Source organism: Dipodomys merriami, unplaced genomic scaffold (assembly GCF_024711535.1).
Source record: "Dipodomys merriami isolate MVZ:Mamm:240054 unplaced genomic scaffold, mDipMer1.0.p SCAF_4, whole genome shotgun sequence".
Classification (NCBI taxonomy): Eukaryota; Metazoa; Chordata; class Mammalia; order Rodentia; family Heteromyidae; genus Dipodomys; species Dipodomys merriami.
Genome location: NW_027205603.1, coordinates 80,869,314 through 80,890,048, shown reverse-complemented (window position 1 = coordinate 80,890,048; position 20,735 = coordinate 80,869,314). Strand labels below are relative to the sequence as shown.

At 47.3% G+C, this 20,735-nt stretch overlaps 1 protein-coding gene and 1 long non-coding RNA gene across 14 annotated transcripts in view; one reads left to right on the top strand and one right to left on the bottom strand.

The window, feature by feature from the left end:
* Positions 1 to 20,735, bottom strand: part of Zhx2 (zinc fingers and homeoboxes 2) — a 123,514-nt gene that overhangs the window by 14,367 nt on the left and 88,412 nt on the right. The gene's annotated exons all lie outside the window — the stretch shown is intronic.
* Positions 9,494 to 20,735, top strand: part of LOC138805975 (uncharacterized) — a 49,584-nt gene continuing 38,342 nt past the window's right edge. For 7 of the 10 annotated variants that reach the window (XR_011365699.1, XR_011365694.1, XR_011365696.1 and 4 more), the window contains exons 1-5: positions 9,494 to 9,650; positions 10,217 to 10,341; positions 12,458 to 12,633; positions 13,751 to 13,916; positions 15,507 to 15,675. This is a non-coding gene — a long non-coding RNA (uncharacterized lncRNA). Of the gene's footprint in view, positions 9,651 to 10,216; positions 10,342 to 12,454; positions 12,638 to 13,750; positions 13,917 to 15,506; positions 15,676 to 16,597; positions 16,680 to 20,735 lie in introns of those variants that run through there. The other 3 variants (XR_011365700.1, XR_011365698.1, XR_011365693.1) reach the window with 3 other exon arrangements.

Here is a 20,735-nt window from a genome sequence, read left to right as displayed (position 1 = left end):
GCCAGGCCCAGTAATCATGAGAGGTTAAGGGATGGGCCCAAGTAGGGTGGTAGAGTCCACTGGGGACTCCATTTGGTAGCTTTTGCTGGAACTATCAGGAGAAACTAAGTTCTCCTTTTCTGGAGTTTTGAGGGGATTGGCCTAAAGTCCTCCTGTCTGTCCTGTTACTGCCAGAGAGGACATGCTGAGTACTGAGATGGGAGAGACAGAGGGCCAGTTGGGAATATCCCTCACAATCCTAGTGTCAGAGTCCAGCAGACTCGGCTAATCTTGTTTAAGCCAGTTTGCCGGGGCCCTCCGTCACTTGCCATGGATCTCAACAGTCAGTTGGGATCCCACCCAAGCATCCCGACCATCAGTTTCAGGTCAATTTCTACGCCATTACCATTTCTTTCCAGGAGCCATTCTTAGCCTGTTTCTGCTACAGTGGCCCACGGGGTGGTGTGTCCCTTTGCAACACTCTCTTAGGGCCTTTTCCTGCCTCCTTGCTACATCTCTGTAATTGCAGATAATTTCCTCTCTCTTCATGTGAACACGAGTAACAGTTCACCCCTTAGCGATCACCCTGCATTCTCACTAATTGAGAACAACAGTCACTCAGAGACGCTAATACTTTGTAGATTGCTTGTTGCCCCCTACCCCTCGGTGAGCCTGTGTCATGACTGAGCATCGTGTAAACATGAATCTGACCACGTCATCTCTGTCTTCAAAACCTGCCTAGGAGTTTGGAGGAGGAGTTGTGAGAAGCCTTTAGACCCCACCAGCCTCCAGCACAACACGCTGTGCCCTGCCTTGCCTTTCCCTTTCTCTTTCCCTTTCCCTTCCTTTTCCCTTTCCCTTTCCCTTTCCCTTCCCCTTCCCTTCCCTTCCCTTCCCTTCCCTTCCCTTCTGATCCTCCCTCCCTCCCTCCCTCCTTCCCTCCCTCCCTCCCTCCCTCCCTTCCTTCCTTCTTTTGCCAGTCCTGGGGCTTGAACTCAGGGCCTGAGTACTGTCCCTGAGCTTCCTTTTGCTTAAGGCTAGCACTCTACCACTTGAACCACTGTGCCACTTCTAGCTTTTTTTTTTTTTGGGGTCCAGTCGTGGGGCCTGAACTCTGGGCCTGGGCGCTGTCCCTCAGCTCTTCAACTCAAGGCTAGCGCTCTACCACTTGAGCCACAGCACCACTTCCGGCTTTTTTCTTTTTACTTATGTGGTGCTGAGGAATCGAACCCAGGGCCTCAAGCATGCAAGGCAAGCGCTCTACCACTGAGCCACCTTCCCAGCCCCCTGCTTCTAGCTTTTTCTGTTTATGTAGTACTGAGGAATCGAACCCAGTACTTCCTGCACGCTAGGCAAGCATACTACCACTAAGCCACCTTCTCAGTCCAACATCCCTGGTATTTAAAAAAGGCTTTGCAAAATGCTCAACACACCATAGCAATGCTGTGGATGAAGTGTAAGCAGCTCTGTTTTGATGATGGGAAGCAGAAATTAGTGTGAGAGAATAACAGAGACCAGGATCGAGTCCCCAAGACAAGATCAAGATAGCTCATGACTCCACAGTCAAAGGAAGGTATTGTGCATGTGTGTGTCTGCCTACATTTCAGACCATAGATCTGTCTCAAATCTGACCACAAATCTCTCTCTCTCACTCCTCAGCAATAACCTTGTCTTGATTGTTTAAGAAAACAACACAATTAAAGATGAAAACCTAGTTTGATATCATTAGTGCTTGATTCTTTTCCAAGGCAAAGCATTCTTTTTCTCTCTGTATGGGAAGGCTCAAAGCAGCCACCACGGACTACAAGCACCTCCCCACCCCTTCCCACACCCCTCCAAGCATAGCAAGCCAGGGCTGGGAGAAGAGTGATGTGCTTCCATACTGAGGAGGGGAAAAAAATCACTCTGAGAACGAAAGAAAAGGGAATCCATTCTGGTTTTATGTGTCACATACATAAATAAATAAGGTGCTATCAAATGTTTAAGATGAGCCTACTCTGACTTACAATCCATCACATTCTGCTATCAAAACATTTAGAGGCTGAGAGCCTACAGGGATGTGTTCTATCGACAATTTCTGGTGTAACCTTTTCATTTCCCTCCTTGGGGGGAATCCACACACACTCCATCTTCCTGAAGCGGGGAGATTTCTCTGTTCCCCAGGCACGTATCAGAGACAAATAGAGCTTTGCAGCAGCTGTGACATTCTGTCTGTCAGATGTCTTCCCCCCCAACCCCAGCCCTCTCTAGCCCACTGTCTGCACCCCAAACCTACAGCTTCCTCTTGAGCTCTTTCATCTGTACCTAGAAGAGCCTACGTTTCATCTAGGAGACGAAGGCTGAGCCTTTACCCTTATTATCTGAGAGAGAGCCTTCACAAAGACAAAACTGCACGCAGAAGATATGCTCCTCTGTCACTTGGTGAGGACCCAACATATGTGTGGCTGAAGAGTGGTCCCCAGAGATACCCAGGTCCTAATCTCTCTGGGATCTGGGAATGACACCTGGTGAAGAAGACTTCTCAAGAGTGACTGAGATGCTAGAGATTCTAGAGACCATGCTGGACCCAAGATGGGTCCTATGAGTGATCAGAGAGTCCTGAGAGGGGCAGAGGGAGACGGAGCTATAGGGAAGGAGGGATGGGATGATGGGCGCAGACATGGCCTGGTACACTGGGAAGACAGAAGGTCTGAAACACCAAGGAATGCAGGTGGCCACCAGGATGCTGCAGGATAGTTCTTTCTTAAGTCTCTAGCAGAAACCACCTGGAACTGTAGCTGTGTGCTACCATGCTCAGTCTAGAAAGGTATTATTTTCAATTTTAATTTGGAAAAGAGCCTTAGGGGATGCCTACTTTTCCATAAACCTTCCTTTATATTTCCTTTTTCTTTCCTTCCCTCCTTCCTTTTTTCCTTCCCTCCTTCCCTTTTCCCCTCCCTCCTTCCCCCCTCCCTCCCTCCTTCCCTCCCTCCTTTCCTCCCTCCCTCTCTCCTTCCTTCCTTCCTTCCTTCCTTCCTTCCTTCCTTCCTTCCCCTCTTTTGTTTGTTGGTACCAGGGTTCAAGCTCAAGGTCTTGCATTCACTGGGCTTGCGTGCTTGGCTGGTGTTCTATTACTTCAGCCATACCCCCAACCCTAGTTTTTGCTGATTGTTCTGGAGCTGGCGTTTTCTAGAGTTGTCTGCCTGGGCTACTTTTAAATTGCTGTTGGATCCTCCAGATCTCAGCCTTCTGAGTAGCTAGGATTACAAGCATGAGCCACAGTGCCTGGCTCCTCGTTACAGTTCTGTGCAGTTTTAAGGAAAGCATGGGCTGCTTGTTGCTTTGGGCTCAGCCCTCCCCATTCCTCTGTCCCAATCACTGCACCAGGAACAGTGCCCATGGAAGACCCATCCCTCAGGACTGCCTTACGGGCCACAGAGCATTTTTGCATGGATCTACTTGTAGGAGGCCCACAGAGTGGGAAGTGCCAGAACTTCTGTCCCTGCCCCACCCCCTGCGCTGCCCCTACCCCCACCCCGAGGTTTTCTTGTGATCTATCTCAAGCTCCTTCTCCACACCAACTCTCTGATGGTAGCTTCTGATGTGCATAAACAGGGTACTTTCCTGTTGTACGAACAGGTAATAGATACAGTGCTGAACCGGTCTGCTGGCCTATTAGGGACCAAAGCCAGGGCCCTGCGGCTGACCTTTTGGTAGAACACAATCTTAGTCAATTCTAAAGAACCATGCGGCACCTGTGGCTTTTTGTATAGTGACATCTGTATTGGCCTCTGCTGTTCTCTCTAGATCATGTCTTTTTTTTTTTTTTTTTGGGTCCAGTCGTGGGGCCTGAACTCTGGGCCTGGGCGCTGTCCCTCAGCTCTTCAACTCAAGGCTAGCCCTCTACCACTTGAGCCACAGCACCACTTCCGGCTTTTTTCTTTTTGCTTATGTGGTGCTGAGGAATCAAACCCAGGGCCTCAGGCATGCAAGGCAAGCGCTCTACCACTGAGCCACCTTCCCAGCCCCTCTAGATCATGTCTTAACCTGTCATTCAGGCTGACGATGCAAAGTCGTCCTGTGCCAGATGTGCTTGAAATGTGCTAGCTTGGCTCATGAGATTGTTTCTCTCCCTCCGTAAGAATCCAAATCCTATCATCGGGTCATAACACTCCAGATGTGCCACACAGATGCAAGCCATTATTATGCCTTGCTGGATTACTGGGATTGAATGACATTCCCTTCTCTCAGAGTGCACTAGTCCGCTTTCCATTACTATCAGGAAAATTTACCCAAGCAAGGGTACTTTAGAGAGAAAAGAGGTTGACTTCGGCTCACAGCTCTGCAGACCCGAGGTTAGGGGGTGCATTTGGTGATGAGCTTCTCCCCGGCAGAATCCTCGGGTGTCATACAGCATGGCATGGCAGGAGAAGGGGAAGGCATGTGCGTCTCTTCCAGTCTTGCCCGCCCTTCCATTTTACTGGGATTCCATCATGGACTCTGATGATTTTGTCTAATCCCTTTCCAAAGGCCCCACCTCCAAACCCCGAGAGTCGGGTTAAGTTGCCACACTCTTTCTGCCTCCCTGTTGGGATTAAATTCTAGCACGGGAACACTCAACCTCTACACACCATAGCAGATGCTTTCCTGCTCCAGTGTGTCTTGTGCCTTCTGCCCGGCAGGCCTTCTCTGTTCACTTCGACATCTCAGTCACAACCTGCACTGCCCCTGTTTCATATCTATATTCTGTGCATAACTTACATATATATCACTTAAAAATGATCTTGAAGTAGTTGCACAAAGGGGTTTCAATTCAGCATGTCAATTTATGAGGACAGTGCATAATTTCTATACTAAAATTAAAAAAAAAGATCTTAAGTAGTCCCGTACCAAGGGGATTCAATTCAACAAAGTCAGATTATGAGTACAATGTCTCTTGATCAAGGTCACCCCTTCCCTCATTCTCCCCCATCTCTCCCGACCCCACCCATCCCCTCACGTTTCCCAGTTGCATTTTCACAGATGTAGATTGAATATTATGACTGCTTTGAGATCCATCAAATGCATCAGTGGAGCTCTCCATTTCCCCAAGCACAATTCCAAGGCTCTTAGCAAACTTTCTACACTCTTCTCCCTGGGCCTTCTACTCTTGTAGGCTCTTTTCACCTCTCCTTGATCATTGCTAAATAATTTTGACAATTTCCAGGCAAGCCTCTAATTCAGGGGACATACTGTGAACAAAGCAGACCAGTTTCCCTTGAGAGGCAAATATTCTCAAAAGCAAGGCTGTGTGGCTCTTCACCTCCCATTCATCAGCATTTCCTCTATGAACTGTTGTCCTTTCAAAGGAAGAGGAGAGGACGGTTAGTCCTCCTGCAGTATCGGCAGAAGGAACCACAGAAGTAACTCTGAGACCCTCAACACATTGATATCACACCCAAGAGATCTGCCAACACCTGGCCAATACCAGGCCCCAAAGCTATGGGGTATGTTGGATCCTCTTCTGTCTCCATTGGTTACTTGCTTTTCATTTGTCTCATTCACTAATTTGTCTATTTATTCCTCTCCGACTCCTTCCCTCCCTTCCATAAAATATATGCTAAGGGTCTTTTCTGAGCACACGTATATTGCACTCTTTTATCTTAGAAGGTCCCTAGCTCTTAACTCAGGCCAGGGTCATGACTCTTAAGAGACACACAGTGAGAGAGACTAGAAGTAAGGTAGCATGAGGTCAGACTTTGGCTCTAGTGCATCTTTGCTCAGAAACTTTTTATGTGCTGAAGTCCTAATGGTTTAAGTGTGTTTGACAAAAATAAAAGGTCTTTATAGATGTAAAAACCAAGTTATTTGTGTGAGCCCTAATCTACTATGACTGATGTCTTTGTAAGAAGGAGAAAGATGGAGGCAGAGACAGATGCACAGAAGCATATGATATGAAGAAACCCAGGGATAGGATGGCCCTCTGTAAGCCTAGGCAGCCTGAGATAACCAGAAGCTGGGAAACTGTAGGTCCAGGGCTTCTGAGGGAGCATGGTCGCTTGCTCTGGCTTCTGGAAAATACATTTCTTCCAAGCCACTCATGGTGTGGGCTTTATTTTGGCAGCTCGAGGGAATTAATCCACCCCTCAAGGCCTCCTTGGGAGAGTCAGAGGCCTGACTGCCCGGTGGCTGCCATTCTGTGAGGAAGCCCAAGCTGCTGGAGTGGGGACAGTTGCTCAGCCAGCTCCCAGCGGTTCTTGCTCTACTTTAGCAGAGGCTCCAGACCTCCTGGAGTGGAGATGTATTATAACTATGTCAAAATTTTGATGTAGTTTCTTATGTAGCAATAGTTAACTAGAACAGAGACAGATCCAGGAGACCAACCAGAAGCAAAAGAAGATGCTCAACATCTGGACTTGGGACTGACAAGAAGGATGCTGAGGAGGGGCTGAGGGGTCCACACTTGATGGGCTCGCCTGGCTGGCTCGGTCATCCATGGGATGACAGAGGCCGGGTCACCCCGCACATCACTTCAACTTGACAGCCCCTTGAAGATAGGTGTTTCACAGATGTGGAAGCTGAAGTTTGGAGACATTGAGGAATATACCCAAAGACCAGAGCTGGACAAGGAAGAGATGAGATTTAAGCCAAGCTCCAAGGCTGGGCTTGCTGAAGGAAATCCAAGGGAGTCAAAGTTGAGGTGGCCTGACATAGGAAATAGGGGGAAGGGGAGACTACAGGAGGAAGGCCTTGCAAAGAAGACAAAATGGGATCTAGTTATTCAATGGTATCTCTTGACACTGGCACCATTTGTGATTCATTTTTGCCAAATGAGATCCATTTGGCAAACATGGAAGGTTCTTGCCACCACCTGCAAGTCCAACAGCTCCTCAGAATTCCACACGAACATGTAGAAAATTTCCCATGGCCCAAGAATCCAACCCCAAACAGCCCTAATGTCTGCTGACTTGGCATGTGCGTAGATTTCATGATGGAAAGATATTTCTTCTCGTTTTGTAAGACAAAAAAAAAAAAAGAAGTTCTGTCTGTCCTATTTTCTTTTCTTTTCCTCTTCCTTTCTGTTTTTTTTTTTCTTCACACATTCACAAGTGCTGTTGCCATCTTTCCATAGCAACACTCTGGGATAGTGACTGCTCTGCGGGGAGAATTCGAAGGAGCCAGAAGGAAGGACAGGAAAACGTCGGGCGGCAGTGGGAAAGATAGCTCTAAAATTTCAACTCTGAAAATGAATGCGGGACAAGCTTCTGGCCATTTTAGTAGAAAAACACTGTGTTATCCCAGATCTCAGCTCCAGTCTTATACTGAGGGGACATAGTCTGTATCTACAGTGGAAGGTTCTAGAAGCCCCCTGTTCCCAACTTAACCTGGCACCAGTAATTGTTTTTGTTCTGCCTTAACTTGGGAGAACTTCATTCAGTCCTCCTTCCCTTCCCTTCCTTTTTTCTTCTCCTTTCCTTCTTTCTTTCCCTTTCTTGACAGTACTAGGGTTTGAACTCAGGACCTTGTGTTTGCTAGGCAGGCGTTAGACCATTTGAATCATGTTCCTTAGCTATTTTGCTTTTACTTTTTTTTCCCCAGATACTCATGCTACCTTTACTGAGGCTGACTCAGACTATAATCCTCCTCCCTCTACCTCCTGAATAGCTGGGACTGTAGGTGGAAGCTACTACCCTTGGCTCTCTTTAATTCTCTTCAGACCCTTTGGATACACTGGCCAGTTTCAACTAGGTGACAGTCTCTCTTCAGCTTCCATTAACATCAACTCATCCCTTTCTTTTTTCCCCCCCAGCTTCATTGTGGATGTAATTGACAAAAATGGTGCATATTTAAGCTGAACAACGTGATGTTTTGGTATATCCATGCATTGTGAAATCACCCCTACAAGAAGCCATTCCATATATCCATCCCCTCGATTAATTAGCATTTCTGGCTTACTTTTTTTTTTTCATTTTTGTGTGAGAACGCTTAAGATCTGGGAGACCCAGATGCTGGGGGTGGGGGGAAGACATTGAAAGGGGCGAGAAGGAAGAAAACCAGGAACACATCTCAGTAGTAGGCCCTGTGATCAGCTTTGAGAGTTGTCTCTGTCTCCATGATGAAACTCTGCATCTGGTGCCACAAGTCCAGAAGCTGGTATGTGTTGGCCAGAGACCCACTGGCTCACTCGAGGCTGGATGAAAGGTCCATGTCACACTGTGCCCCGCACTCCTCTGTGACTCCATGGAGCTCAGCTACCTTGGATGAATACAGAAGAGCCAGCACCTCTTGTCATGGGTGATGAGTGGTAATCAGATCAAACCTGCCCTTGTTCTTTCCTGCATGACCTCCCGCCTCTCATTTCTATTCTCCCAGAGAGATACTGCCTTCGTGAGCTGGAGGGTCCGTGGCGTGGAGAGAGGCAGGCAGTCATTAAAAAGTAATACTTTGGAAGAATATATAATGATCACATAATGTCAAATAGAAGGGAAGTATAGCACTCTGCAGGATTCCACTTCTGTGACATTGGAGAAAAAGCAACATCATGGAGTGAAAAACCAGGGGCTTCTAGAGGTTGAGGGTCAGGGTTGACTGAATGGGGTACAAGGACATTTGAGAAGCAACAGAATAGTTCTATATCTTGATTTTTTTTATTCAGCTACCTGACTATGTCAGACTTCAAAGAATTATACATGAAAAAGGGATGAATTTTATTGCATGTAACTTAGACCTTAAGAAGATCAAGCAGGTTGGGGTGGGATTCAAGTTAGAGAGTGCTTGCCTAGCCTGCAGAAGGTCCTGGGTTCAATCCCCAGTCCTGGAAAAAAATTAAGATAAAATAAAAAAAAAACTGTAAAAAATTAAAAAAGCAAAATTTTCATCCATATGCCATCTGTGTAGTTGACTTCAACTTTTGTAAAGAGAGTTACTGACATATAAATGATAAATAACAGGGTTGGGGGAGGGGGGAGGCTGGGAAGGGAGGTGAAGGGTAAACAAAGGAGGAGGCTGCAATGCTTGGTAAGAAATGTATGCATTATCCTGCCCATGTAATTGTAGCCCCTCTGTACAGTATGTTCTCAAATAAAATAAAATAATATTAAAAAAAATGATAAATAACAATTGTACAGTTATCCAGTGGTACCTGTGGGGAACCAGTTCTAGCACCCAAAGACACTCAAATCTGCTTAAATCTCTTACATAAATTAGCATAGTATCTGCATATAACCTTTGCATCCTCCTACATACTTTCAGCCACATCTAGATTAATTATAAGACCGAATACACTATGAATGTGATGTAAATACTGTTCTAGTGCATTCCTCTGGGAATAAAGATGGTAAGTCTGTATCGGGTCAATGCAGATACAAAAGCGGTAAGAGGAAAAAACAAAAACACCAGAAAAAACCCAGAGAGCTGTGTTTATCGCATTGAAGCACACACATTTGCCAAGCCAGGAGATGCTGGGAACATGGGTTATCTGTGGTGTGGGGATCATTGATAAGCTTAATTTTCTTGTTGAAATATTTTCATCCATTTCTGTAATAACCTAGAATATTCCTTGTAGACTATTATACTTTGTTTAAGGAGAGACACCATGGGGCAGGCTACAAAACTCCAAGCCTAGAGGCAAAACAGCAAGTGGCAAAATATCAAAACTCAGCAAGACTGTGAGTGGAGAAGTACTTTATAAACCTGAAGATGCAGCTTGACCAGTAAGTATCATCATTTTCTTATCTCTCAGAGTTTCATCTTTCAGCTTTTCTTTCTTTCATATTTTTTTGGAGTAGTTCTTAGGTTTGAATTCAGAGCCTGGCTCTACCACTTGAACCACATTTCCAGTCCTTTTTGCTTCAGTTATTTTTCAAATAGGGTCTTGGTACAGCCTCACACTGTGATCCTCCTATCTATAGGCCACCCCCCATGTTCCCCCAAGTAGCTGAATTTAGAGATGAATACCACTCTGCCTGGCTTATTGGTTAAAATGGGGGGGGTCTTGCTAAATTTTCCTGGGTTAATCTGATCTTTCTGATCTCTTACTCCTGAGTGGCTTGGATTATTACAGTGTGAGCCACCATATTTGGCCTTCTTTCAGCCAAGAATCCAGAGCTTTCCAGGCATGGCGCCCTTATTCATTCACACTAGTAACAGCAGGAAGCCAGCATGTGACTTAATTAAAAAGAAAAAAGAAGAAAGGAAAGGAATGCCTAGCATGTGGTTAGCATTAGTACATACATGCAGAACAAATAACTATCATGCTACATAACATGTGTTACTGCAGAAGAAACAGCCCGAGAACAAGTGCCTTCCCCACACACTGCCATCACACAAATCCTCAGCACCGGAGTGCTGGCGAGAGAGCAGGGAGGCTCCCGGAGGAACGGGCCACCATGCAGTAAGAGACAGGTATGAGAATTCAGAGTTCTTCTTTTGTGGCACATTCACTGTTGGATGGGCCTTACTCCTGTCCATGACTCAGTTCCCTCCTTGTCCAATGAGATCCTATCCTTCCATCCATCCATGACAGTGACCCTAAAAACAAATGACCTCCTGTAGGCTACTTCAGGCCACACACAGAACTCTGCTCTTGCCTTCAGGGCCCATGGGCATGATGCCTGGCTCACCACAATAAAAATGGTTGTTCAATAACTGAAATGACCAAGGTAGGCAGAAGAAAGTCTTTGACTTCAGGACTGGGTAATTCCTGTGCCCTTTAACAGGGAGCATGAAAACAGTTCAATAAGAGGCACTGAGAAGAGCAGCCATTGGTCTTACGATCTGGATGGGTTCAAGCAGGACTAGCAGAGACCTGAGGGCCATGATAGGCAAGAGGAAGAAAGGTGGGTCTGTTTCTAATGAGAGGATGCAGAAAGTCTACAAACAGGGGTGAGGTCTGCAGTGTATAGAGAAGAATCCAAAAAGTGTCATGAGACAGAACTCATCCTGTGATTGATTACTGATGTCTGCCTTGGGCAAGGAAGGCACAATGGTGATATGTGTGCTTTCTTGGCTTGTGTTATGTTTGTTTTAGGCTTCAGACCTGTCTGAGCAGGACAAACTAGAGAGTAGGTTTCTGACTTGTATGGCCCAAGGGATTGTTTGGGAAGAGCTGTAGCCTTAGGAAAGGCACATGCCCTGGCTTAGGAATACTACATTCAGTTATTAGGTAGAAATGACTAGCCTGATCATCATCACACCACTCTTTGGCCCAGGTCTTCAGGAATCATGCCTGATGGGGTAGGGGTGGGGGAGATGGGAAGGTGGTAATAGTATAAAAACTGATGGAGCTGGGTCAACAAAAATCTTTGGTTGATGCCCCACAGGTATAGCCATAGGGAAGACTATTGCATGAGATGGGGGTGAATAAGTAGGTTTCTTGCCACTGTAGAGTCTACTATGGCCCTGGGTGTGAGGTGAAGAGGTTGCTGTGGCAGAGCGTGGTAGTCAGGCTGTGGGGCTCAGGGGCAGGAACATGAGCCCGGGAATCCCCACTCTGACCAGGGAAGGAGGGGCTTTATTCAGTGGATTCTCAGCCAGAAGAACACCTGTCATGTTTCTAAGTTAGGTCTTCCAGAAATAGGGCTGGAAATGACCAGTGCCCAGAGGCCTCAGAAAATGAATGAGGACAGTGACTCCATGTTGAGTCCATGGCTAGGAGCCCTGAGAAACTCTGGTCCTAATTTTACACAGCAAAGGACAAGTTGCCCATGGCTGTGGCTGAGGTAGAAGTTCTGGTAAGACCCTAGAAAGGCGGCCGGGGCAGAGAGGTAAGCCAGGTGCCTGGCTTCAGGGCAAATCTCACAAAGTTAAGGACAGGAAGGGAGCCAGGGCAGGTGGAGCTGGGGTGGGTGAAGTCTGGGGCTTGGTGGTGGAGGCCACGCTAGGAGGGGTAGGGAATCAGGAAGGCTGTGGTGACAGGAATTTGGAGCGTTGTTTCGCTCTCTCCGTATTTCCAGTTCCCAGCAGAGCAGCCCACCCAGAGGGACAGTAGCATGTTAAATTGCTACACGACTAGACAGGAAAGAATTGGGATTTGGGAGAGGGTAGAAACTCCCTCTTCTTTTACTGGCAGCGATACGAGAAGGAAACCCAGTTTTGGCTTTTGAAGGAAAGCAAACCTGAGAGCAAGCTTAGGAACAAATACAGCAGAAAAACTAAAGCTATGCCTACACACACACATACACACCCGTGCAAGACATGCATTATGTTGTCAGTCCTAGGCCTAAAAAAGAGCACCTCTAGCTTAAAAAAAAAAAAAGGAAAAGGAAAAGAAAGGCCCTGAAGCTGCTTTCTACTGGATTGAAGTGGAGGGCACAAAGCCAACCATGATCAGAGCATTCCCAGGATGCAATGCAGGTCCCTCCAGGCTCTGAGGGGAGGTTGGGGGGGGGGGAGGAACCCCTCTTAACCGATTCCCAACAGCTCAAAAGCACGTGGCTGGAAGAAGCCCGGCCAGGTTGCCCTGCCCAGTGGGAAGCTGGCTATGAATGAGCCTCCTCTCCTTGTTCTCCCCTCCAAGCAGGTCTTTGGAGCCCTGCTGGGAAGGAGGAAAAGCAGGTCAAAGCCGAGATGAAAGTGTCTGTAATCTCATGAAAGAGCCAGGCAGATGCTCTGAAAGGCATCTGAGTGCCATTTGCACCTCAAGGCCGACAACTCACAGGCAAGAGGCCTGTCTGCCCTTCCCCCAGGTGTCTGGAGGTGGGTGAGTGTGGCTGGGGTCCAGGGTGTTGGTTGGATAGCTGGTGGGCTGCAGGAGGATGGCAAGGAGGAAGGAAGGGCAACCACCAAAGCTAGGGACCCTGGAACTGCCTTTGGGAAGAGCTGCGACTTTAGACTCCTTCAGCTGCTTTCTTAGTGTGGTGTAGCCTCTCTCCCTCCTTCCCTCCTTCCCTCCTTTCCTTCCTTCCTTCCTTCCTTCCTTCCTTCCTTCCTTCCTTCCTTCCTTCCTTCTTTCCTTCCTTCCTTCCTTCCTTCCTTCCTTCCTTCCTTCCTTCCTTCCGCCCTGACGGTCTTTTTTTTTAGTAGCGGGGATTGAACCCAGGACCTCATTCTTGCTAGAAAGGTGCTCTACCACTTGAGTCAGGCCCTCAGACATTTAATGCTTTTGTTCTTTTTTACCTAAGATCCTGTGCTTTGGCCTGGGGCCAGCCTCAGACTATGAGTCTTCTACCTATCTTGCCCTTCTAGGTAGGATTACAGGCATGCACTACCATACTTGGCTTACGCACTGAAGTTTTGCTAACTTTTTGGCTAGGTTGGCTTCAAACGGCAACCCCCCTCATCATCTCTGCTCCCAAGGATTAAAGGTGTGAGCCACTGTAGTGGTCTCTCCCCAGCCCTACCCCTTTGGGCAGTGTCAGGGTTAGAACTCAAGGCCTCATACTTGCTAAGCAGATGTTCTACCATTTGAACTGCACCCCCAGCCCTGGATTCATTCTTTGTCACCTTCTTTGGTCTTGAGATGACTATGTCATGGGGGGGGGGAGAGGAGGGAGTATGTGTTTACCACCAATGAGCCTTTCCCACCCACCCTCAGAAAGGAAGAGTTCACAGAATGAGAAAAGCATGAGTGGGCTTCCAGTGAGCACTCCTGGAGTTTTTTCTGTTCGTTTGTTTTTGTTTTCTGCTTCTCTTTGCCCTCTTGAGACATTTTGCAATGCTATGAGGACCCAGACTAGATGTGTCCTCCTATACCCAGAAGTGGGAAAGGAAGTGGTGTCTTGTAGCGTGGAGCCAAAAAATCAAAAGCAGAAAGACTTGGGATGATTCTCCTGATGAAATTCCCGAATGATTGAATGTTCTGTTATTTCCCCAGATGCTCTAGGAGGGGCACTTGGGGATGGTCTCCAAGTCTGAAGAGAACACGCTGTCCTCTCCCGTTGTGAAACCCCAAGATGGTGGGAGAGTCCACAGCAGGCAGAGGGGAGCAGCCGCTGCAGGATTACGAGTGTGCAGCCTCCCGGTCTGATCTGCCCATGTCTGTAAGTCACCTACAAATAACCTCCAGAAAAAGTCTCATTGATTTGAACTACCATCCTTAGATCTAAGCCTCCTGAATAGCTAGGATTATAGGTGTGAGCTACCAGCACCTGGCTCTGTATCACCATTTTGGTTCTGGTGACCTGAGCTTGTGGAAGTCAAGTGCCTTCAGTGCTTTTCTGTTTCCTCTGCCATCTCCACCCTGCCACGCTGGCAGGGAGCTAGCTGGCAGGACCAAATAGGATGAGAGTACCAGATCCCTAGCACTGACTGCCTGCTTTCTATTGCAGCCTTCCCTGAGCACCTCCGTGGTGCCAAGATTGTCTTAGGTCTTACCATGACCACAGGAAAGCTTTTCTCCTGACTTCAAAGGGAAGTAGATAAGAACACTAGCAGAGGAGACACCATTGTTTAAATTCTATGAACACAAAGAGCAGAAAGTGTTATAGGCAGCCAGAAAACAAGAGTATATTGGGATTGTGGGGTGGTCATCAGGAAGATTTTGTCCCAGGAGCCAACTGACTGCATTAAGAACATGGTGACAGGACAGATTCATGCACAGATTTGTAGCTTGCTAGGTTGCATGCACAAATCTTTTTTTTAAAATTATCAATTGGTGGAGTCACAGCCCTTCCTTTGTCCTAAGACAGCCCCAGGGAAGGAATTAGCTAAAGAAAGAGACATACATGATTGATTTGATGCACAAACCCTGTGTTCTACGTGTAAGACCAAGATGGAAGCGTGCCATATTGGGGCTCCATTACAGATACCACCCAAAGCTGCCAGTTCACGCCTGACTCACTGGTTTGTGGCTGCTCAGGACAGAGGGCCCTCCTTTCCTCCCTGCTTGTTCCTGCATAAGGATCAGCACAGGTGCTAGGGAGCTTCCAGCTGCCTTATTTCCTCAGAGGCAAGTTCATCCTGGCCTAGTTGTCCATCAGACTCAGAAGGGACAGGACACACAATAAATACACAGCCAGCCAGGCCGGGAAGGACCAGTGTTTGGGACAGGGGACTGCGAGGAAGGCAGTGGGTAGATGTTGGTTTGCTTCAACTCTGAACCACTGACATTCAAAACCCTGTATAAAAGGTTCATAGCACTCTAGTTCCTGAGAGTCAAAAACTAGAAACGTTGAGTGGCAGGTGCCTGGATAAGGCAAGTGCAGTCTGCAGATACCATGATGTGCTCTCTGGCAAAAAGGAAACAGCACTTGTGTGTGCTGAGATGTGTACAAATGTGATGCAAAGGGAAATAAGCCAATCACAAAAGACTGCATACCTTATGATTTCATTCCCATGAAATGTCCAGCATATGCAAGTCTTCAGAGACAGGCCTGGATTGGCGGCTCGCTATAGGTGAGTGGAGGCAGTGGGGCTGGTTCAAGACTGCTGAGGGGTACAGAGTTTCTGTCTGGGGTGATAAAAATGTTCTAAAATTCAGGTGATGACTATACCACTCTAAATATATTAAAAGCCACTGAATTGTACATTTCTACTGGATGTATGATAAGGCATGTATGTGCATTATATCTTAACAAAACTGTTGTATTTCTTTACAAATCTGGGATTAATTCACTTTTTGGTAATTGCAGAGTGTGTGTAAGGTTCTCAAGGGTGAGGACCCTTTGCTGTTGTTTGGAGTTGCTAGCATTGCGCTGTCCCTCAGTTCTTCAGCTCTACCACTTGAGCCACAACACCACTTCTGGATTTTTCTGCTTATGTGGTGCTGAGGAATTGAACCCAGGGCCTTATGCATGCAAGGTAAGCACTGTACCACTGAGTCACCTTCCCATTCCCCCCCACTCTTTCTCTCTCTCTCTTTACTACTGTATATCAACTAGACAAAGTAAGTGTTACACTGTGCTATTTCCATACATACATATTATGTTATTTGTTTTTGTGTGTGCTGGTTCTCGGACTTGAACTCAGGGCCTGGGTGCTGTCCCAGAGCTTTTGGGCTTAAGGTTGGATCTCTGCCACTTGAGCCATAGTTTCACATCTGGCCTTTTAAAAGTTGGTTACATGGCTGGGTGCTGGTGACTCATGCCACCAGCCAGCCTGGGTAGGAAAGCCCGTGAGACTTATCTCTAATAAGCCACAGAAAATGGGAAGTGATGCTGTGGCTCTAGTGGTAGAGCGTTCACCTTGAGCTGAAGAGCTGAGGGACAGTGCCCAGGCCCAGAGTTTAATCCCCACAACCAAAACAAAACAAAAAAAGTTGGTTACATGAAGAGCCTTGCAGACTTTACTGTCCAGACTGCCTTTGAACTTCAATCCTCAGATTTCAGCCTTCTGAGTAGCTAGGATTCTAGGTGCCTAGGCAATGTACATGTGTGCGTATTAGGGCCTGAACAGAGTGACTGTCTTGAAATTCTTTTTTTTGGGGGGGGGGTCCGGTCGTGGGGCCTGAACTCTGGGCCTGGGCGCTGTCCCTCAGCTCTTCAGCTCAAGGCTAGCACTCTACCACTTGAGCCACAGCACCACTTCTGGCTTTTTTCTTTTTGCTTATGTGGTGCTGAGGAATCAAACCCAGGGCCTCAGGCATGCAAGGCAAGTGCTCTACCACTGAGCCACCTTCCCAGCCCCTGTCTTGAAATTCTTAAGCCTTTCTTTCATGAGTAATGTCTGATGGGAAGCATGTCTGGGGCTGGCTTTGGGACCACTGCCATCTTCCATGCTGCAGGGCTGGGGTACTGCGGCGAGCAGGTGAGCGCCCCATCTGTTGTGCTCACCCACCAGGACCCACTGCTTGTGGGATCATGAAGCTATGGCTAGAGTAAAATCACCACGAGCAGCCGAGGCCCGGTGGAAGGAACATGTTGCCTGCCTTTACATTTTGCCAGGGGCCCACACACCACGGAGCAGGCCTGCCTACTAACCCAATTTCACAATTCCCTAAAGAATTAAATCATAACTGGTGGTTTGAAAAACACAGTGCCAGCCCGCAGAATGTGCAGCTGACAAACACAACTGTTTCCGTTCCCATCTTCCAACCCATCTGCTGTGTTTTGGGCAGGTCATTTAACCCTCAGCTTCTATGTTCTCATTGGCAAAATAAAACAATCGGGATTAATGACAGGATCTCCTTTCAGAGCCGGGGCAGGGTGGGAGTGAGCGAGACCATGCCATGTGCCCAGGGCAAGGTTCTCCGCTGAAGGGAACCCCAAGAATCATGATTGGATCTTTCCAGTCTTGTCTCTGGCTCTGGCTGTTCTACCATGATGTGCTTCCCTGAGGAGGGGATTGTGAGCAGGGCTCTGAGGAGCAAGTGAGGGTTTACCGTGTGGCCACGAGGGAGGAAGGATGTAAGGGCCCTGCAGTTGAAGGAAAGTGAGGACAGCTGGTTGTTTTGTTTTTGTTTTTGTTTTTGTTTTGTGCTGGTCCTGGGGCTTGAACTCAGGGCCTAGATGCCTTCCCTTAGCTTTTTTGCTTTACCACGTGAGCCACAGCTCCACTCTTGGCATTTTTTTTTTTTTTTTTTTTGTCGGTCATGGGGCTTGAACTCTGGGCCTGAGCGCTGTCCCTCAGCTCTTCAGCTCAAGGCGAGCGCTCTACCACTTGAGCTACAGCGCCACTTCCGGTTTTCTGGTGGTTTATTGGAGATAGGAGTCTCACGGTCTCTCCTGCCCGGGCTGGCTTTGAACCGCGATCCTCAGATCTCAGCCTCCTGAGTAGCTAGGATTACAGGCGTGAGCCACCAGCGCCCGGCCACTCTTGGCTTTTTGATGGTTAATTGGAAATAAGAGTCTCACAGACGTTTCTGCCCAGGCTGGCTCCAAACTTCAATCTTCATAGCTCAGCCTCCTCAATAGCCAGAATTATAGACATGAGAGTGTGTATTTGGTGGCAGGAGGTTGGGGCTGGTAACCTGAACTCCCTTGGTAGTGTGGACAAGATGAGCAAGTGTCTTCCATGATGGTTTTAGCCACAGGGTGGAAGATGGGTGGGAGGAGGAACTTCTGGCAGAGGCCAGACATGAGGTGTGTGGCCCGGAGGAGAGAAGCATGTGAAGCAGATGGTGCAGACATAAATCACTTGGGAGGGTGAGACCAATGGGAGGCAAGAACGCCTCATAGCCCCCCCTCCCTCCATTGGCATTCCAGGCTGCTCCTTGGGTGAATGAGTGAGTGGGAGCCAGAGGGACAGTAGGTTGGGGTGAAACAGGACAGAAACGGGGAGGGGGGAGGAAGACTAAGCCTGCCCTAGGTGAGGATGAAAATTGTGCTCTGTGTGTGTGTGTGTGTGTGTGTGTGTGTGTGTGTATGTGTGTGTGTGTGTGTGTGTGTGTGTGTGTGGTTCTGAGGCTTGAACTCAGGGTGTGAGGGCTGTCCCTGAGCTTTTTTGCTCCAAGCTACTGCTCTCCCACTTGAGCCAGATCCACTTCTACCTTTTTGGTGGTTAATTGGAGATAGGAGTCTCATGGACTTTCCTGCCCGGGCTGGCTCTGAACCTTGTTCTTCATATCCCTCCTTCTGAGTAGCTAGGATTGCAGGTGTGAGCCACCGACAGCTGGCTTGTTTTTAGAATCCTCCAGAAATGCAAAATCTGTAACTTGACTTACAGAGTCATAAGTATGCACAAAACTGTCTTCTTCTCCTCGCCTCCTTTTTTTTTTTTTTTTTTTTTATTGTTTTAAAGCAAATCTAACTCCTTTTGGATACTGAGCCCACATCAGATAAGTTGTATTTAAGCCACCTGGGCTGGTAACTTCTAACTTCTATTGGCCTGCTGTCTCAGAATTCAGGAACCCATGGGAAGAAGTTTGAAGCTGTACAACAAGTTAGAACTCAGTGATGTTTATGGGCCGGCGGGGGCGCGGGGGGAGGAAGGGGGAGGAGAGGGAGAAATCACAAAGGAAACTTGAACTGGGTATTCATCCACGAGTTCTGTGGGGCCAAGCACGTTTCCAGGTGCCTGTAGAGTTCGGTATGCTCAGAGGAGATCCAAACATACTTCTGCAAACAACCACCAAGAACCACCTTCTTTCTTTTTTAAAAGGTGTGAGTCTTTCACTGGCCAGCAACTTCTTAGTACTTTGAAAAATTAATTTGGGAGCTATAGTCTATGGAACTTGGGTACTGGGAGGGTATGGGGAATAGATTCTCTCTCTAGTTTTAGGTCAAACTGGAAGAAAGGTAGTGATAACAAGGATTTTTTGTTGTAGAGTTTCTTCCAGGTTCTACAGTGCTCTCACTGATATAAAGAGGGGTGAGGATAGTCACCCAATGTCATCTACATTGCTTGGTCCCTAAAGGCCAGGTGCTAAAGGCTTCTTTGCTAGTCTGTGGGGCTATTGGAAGTGGTACCACCTTTAGGAGGCGGGGCCTATTTGGAGGAAGTGATATATCATTGGTCCTTTCCCCTATTTTTCTCTCTGCTTCCTGGCTGCCATGAAGGAAGCAGCTCTGCTCTACCTGGGCCCCTCAACTTGGTGTGCTACCTTATCAGGGGTACCCAAACCCCAAGTGTCCATGGACTGAAACCTGTGAAATTGTTGAATCTTTAAAAGCTCAGTTGATTTTTCTCAGGTGTATGTCACAGCAGTGGTAAGCTAGACTAGCCTACTTTGTCCAGTAAACCGACTCACAGTCATGTGTTAGGATGTAGGTAGTGCTTCTGTAGTGCCATCTGTCCTTCTGTTCTAGCATGTCACCCAAGGCAAACCCTGAATTCCTCAGAGATCACACACTTGAGAAATACAGCCACAAGAAAGCTGTACAGCCTTGACTTCATACTGGTAATGTGCTTTCTGTAACTTTGTTTAATTTTTTCTGCCAGTCCTGGGGCTTGAACTCAGGGCCTGGGCACTGCCCTTGAGCTTCTTTTGCTTAAGGTTAGCACTCTATCACTTGAGCCACAGCACCACTTCTGGCTTGTTCTGTTTATGTGGTACTGAGGAATCGAACCCAGGGCTTCATGCATGTTAGGCAAGCATTCTGCCACTAAGTCACATTCCCAGCCAGACTGCCTATTTGATGTGTGTGTGTGTATGTGTGTGTTGGTCCTAGGTATGAACTCTGGGCCTGGGCATTGTCCCTGCATTTTTGTGCTCAAAGCTAGTGCTCTATCACTTGAGTCACAGCTCCATTTCTGACTTTTGGTAGTTAACTGGAAATAAGAATCTCCTGGACTTTCCTATTTAGGCTGGCTTTGAACCATGGTTCTCAGATCTCAGCCTCCTGAGTATCTTAGATGACAGGTGTAAGGCACCAGCACCTGGCTTTGCCTGTTTAATTTTGCTTTCTCCTAAGGCTCAGGAGAGTTTCAGCAAATTAGTGATCAGCCACTTTGCTAAGATAGGCCTTTATGCTCCTTGTCCCCCTTAAAGGGAAACAATTTACATTTTGTCCTGCCCATAAATAAGTAGAACATGACTTTTTCGTGAAAGTTTAAGTGATATAGAAATGTTTAGAGTAGAAGTGCTAGTTTATCTCTGCTGCTCTATTTCTCAAGAAGAAACTGCTGTTGACAGTCTTGTGTATAAATGTCTCCCTTTTCAAAAAAGGACGGTATTGAAGGCATTATTCTGTTGTGGGTTTTATTCATTCAACTATGTGCCACAATCATGGGCTGGTGGACACCTCTTTCTCTTATCCTTCTGGACACGCTTCCTTATCTGAATGTAGCACTTGCTCGTCCCCAAACGGATGGACTTTTAGGTTGTCTCCAGTTCCTCATTGATTCTGTACCATATGTTATTGCAAATAGTACAGATCCTTGAGATGTAAATTCCCAGTAAACATCAGCTGTTTTGTTCTTAGTCTTTTTATGCAGCTATATTTAATGGATGGCCTCAGTCCAATTCCTATAGCAAGTGCTAA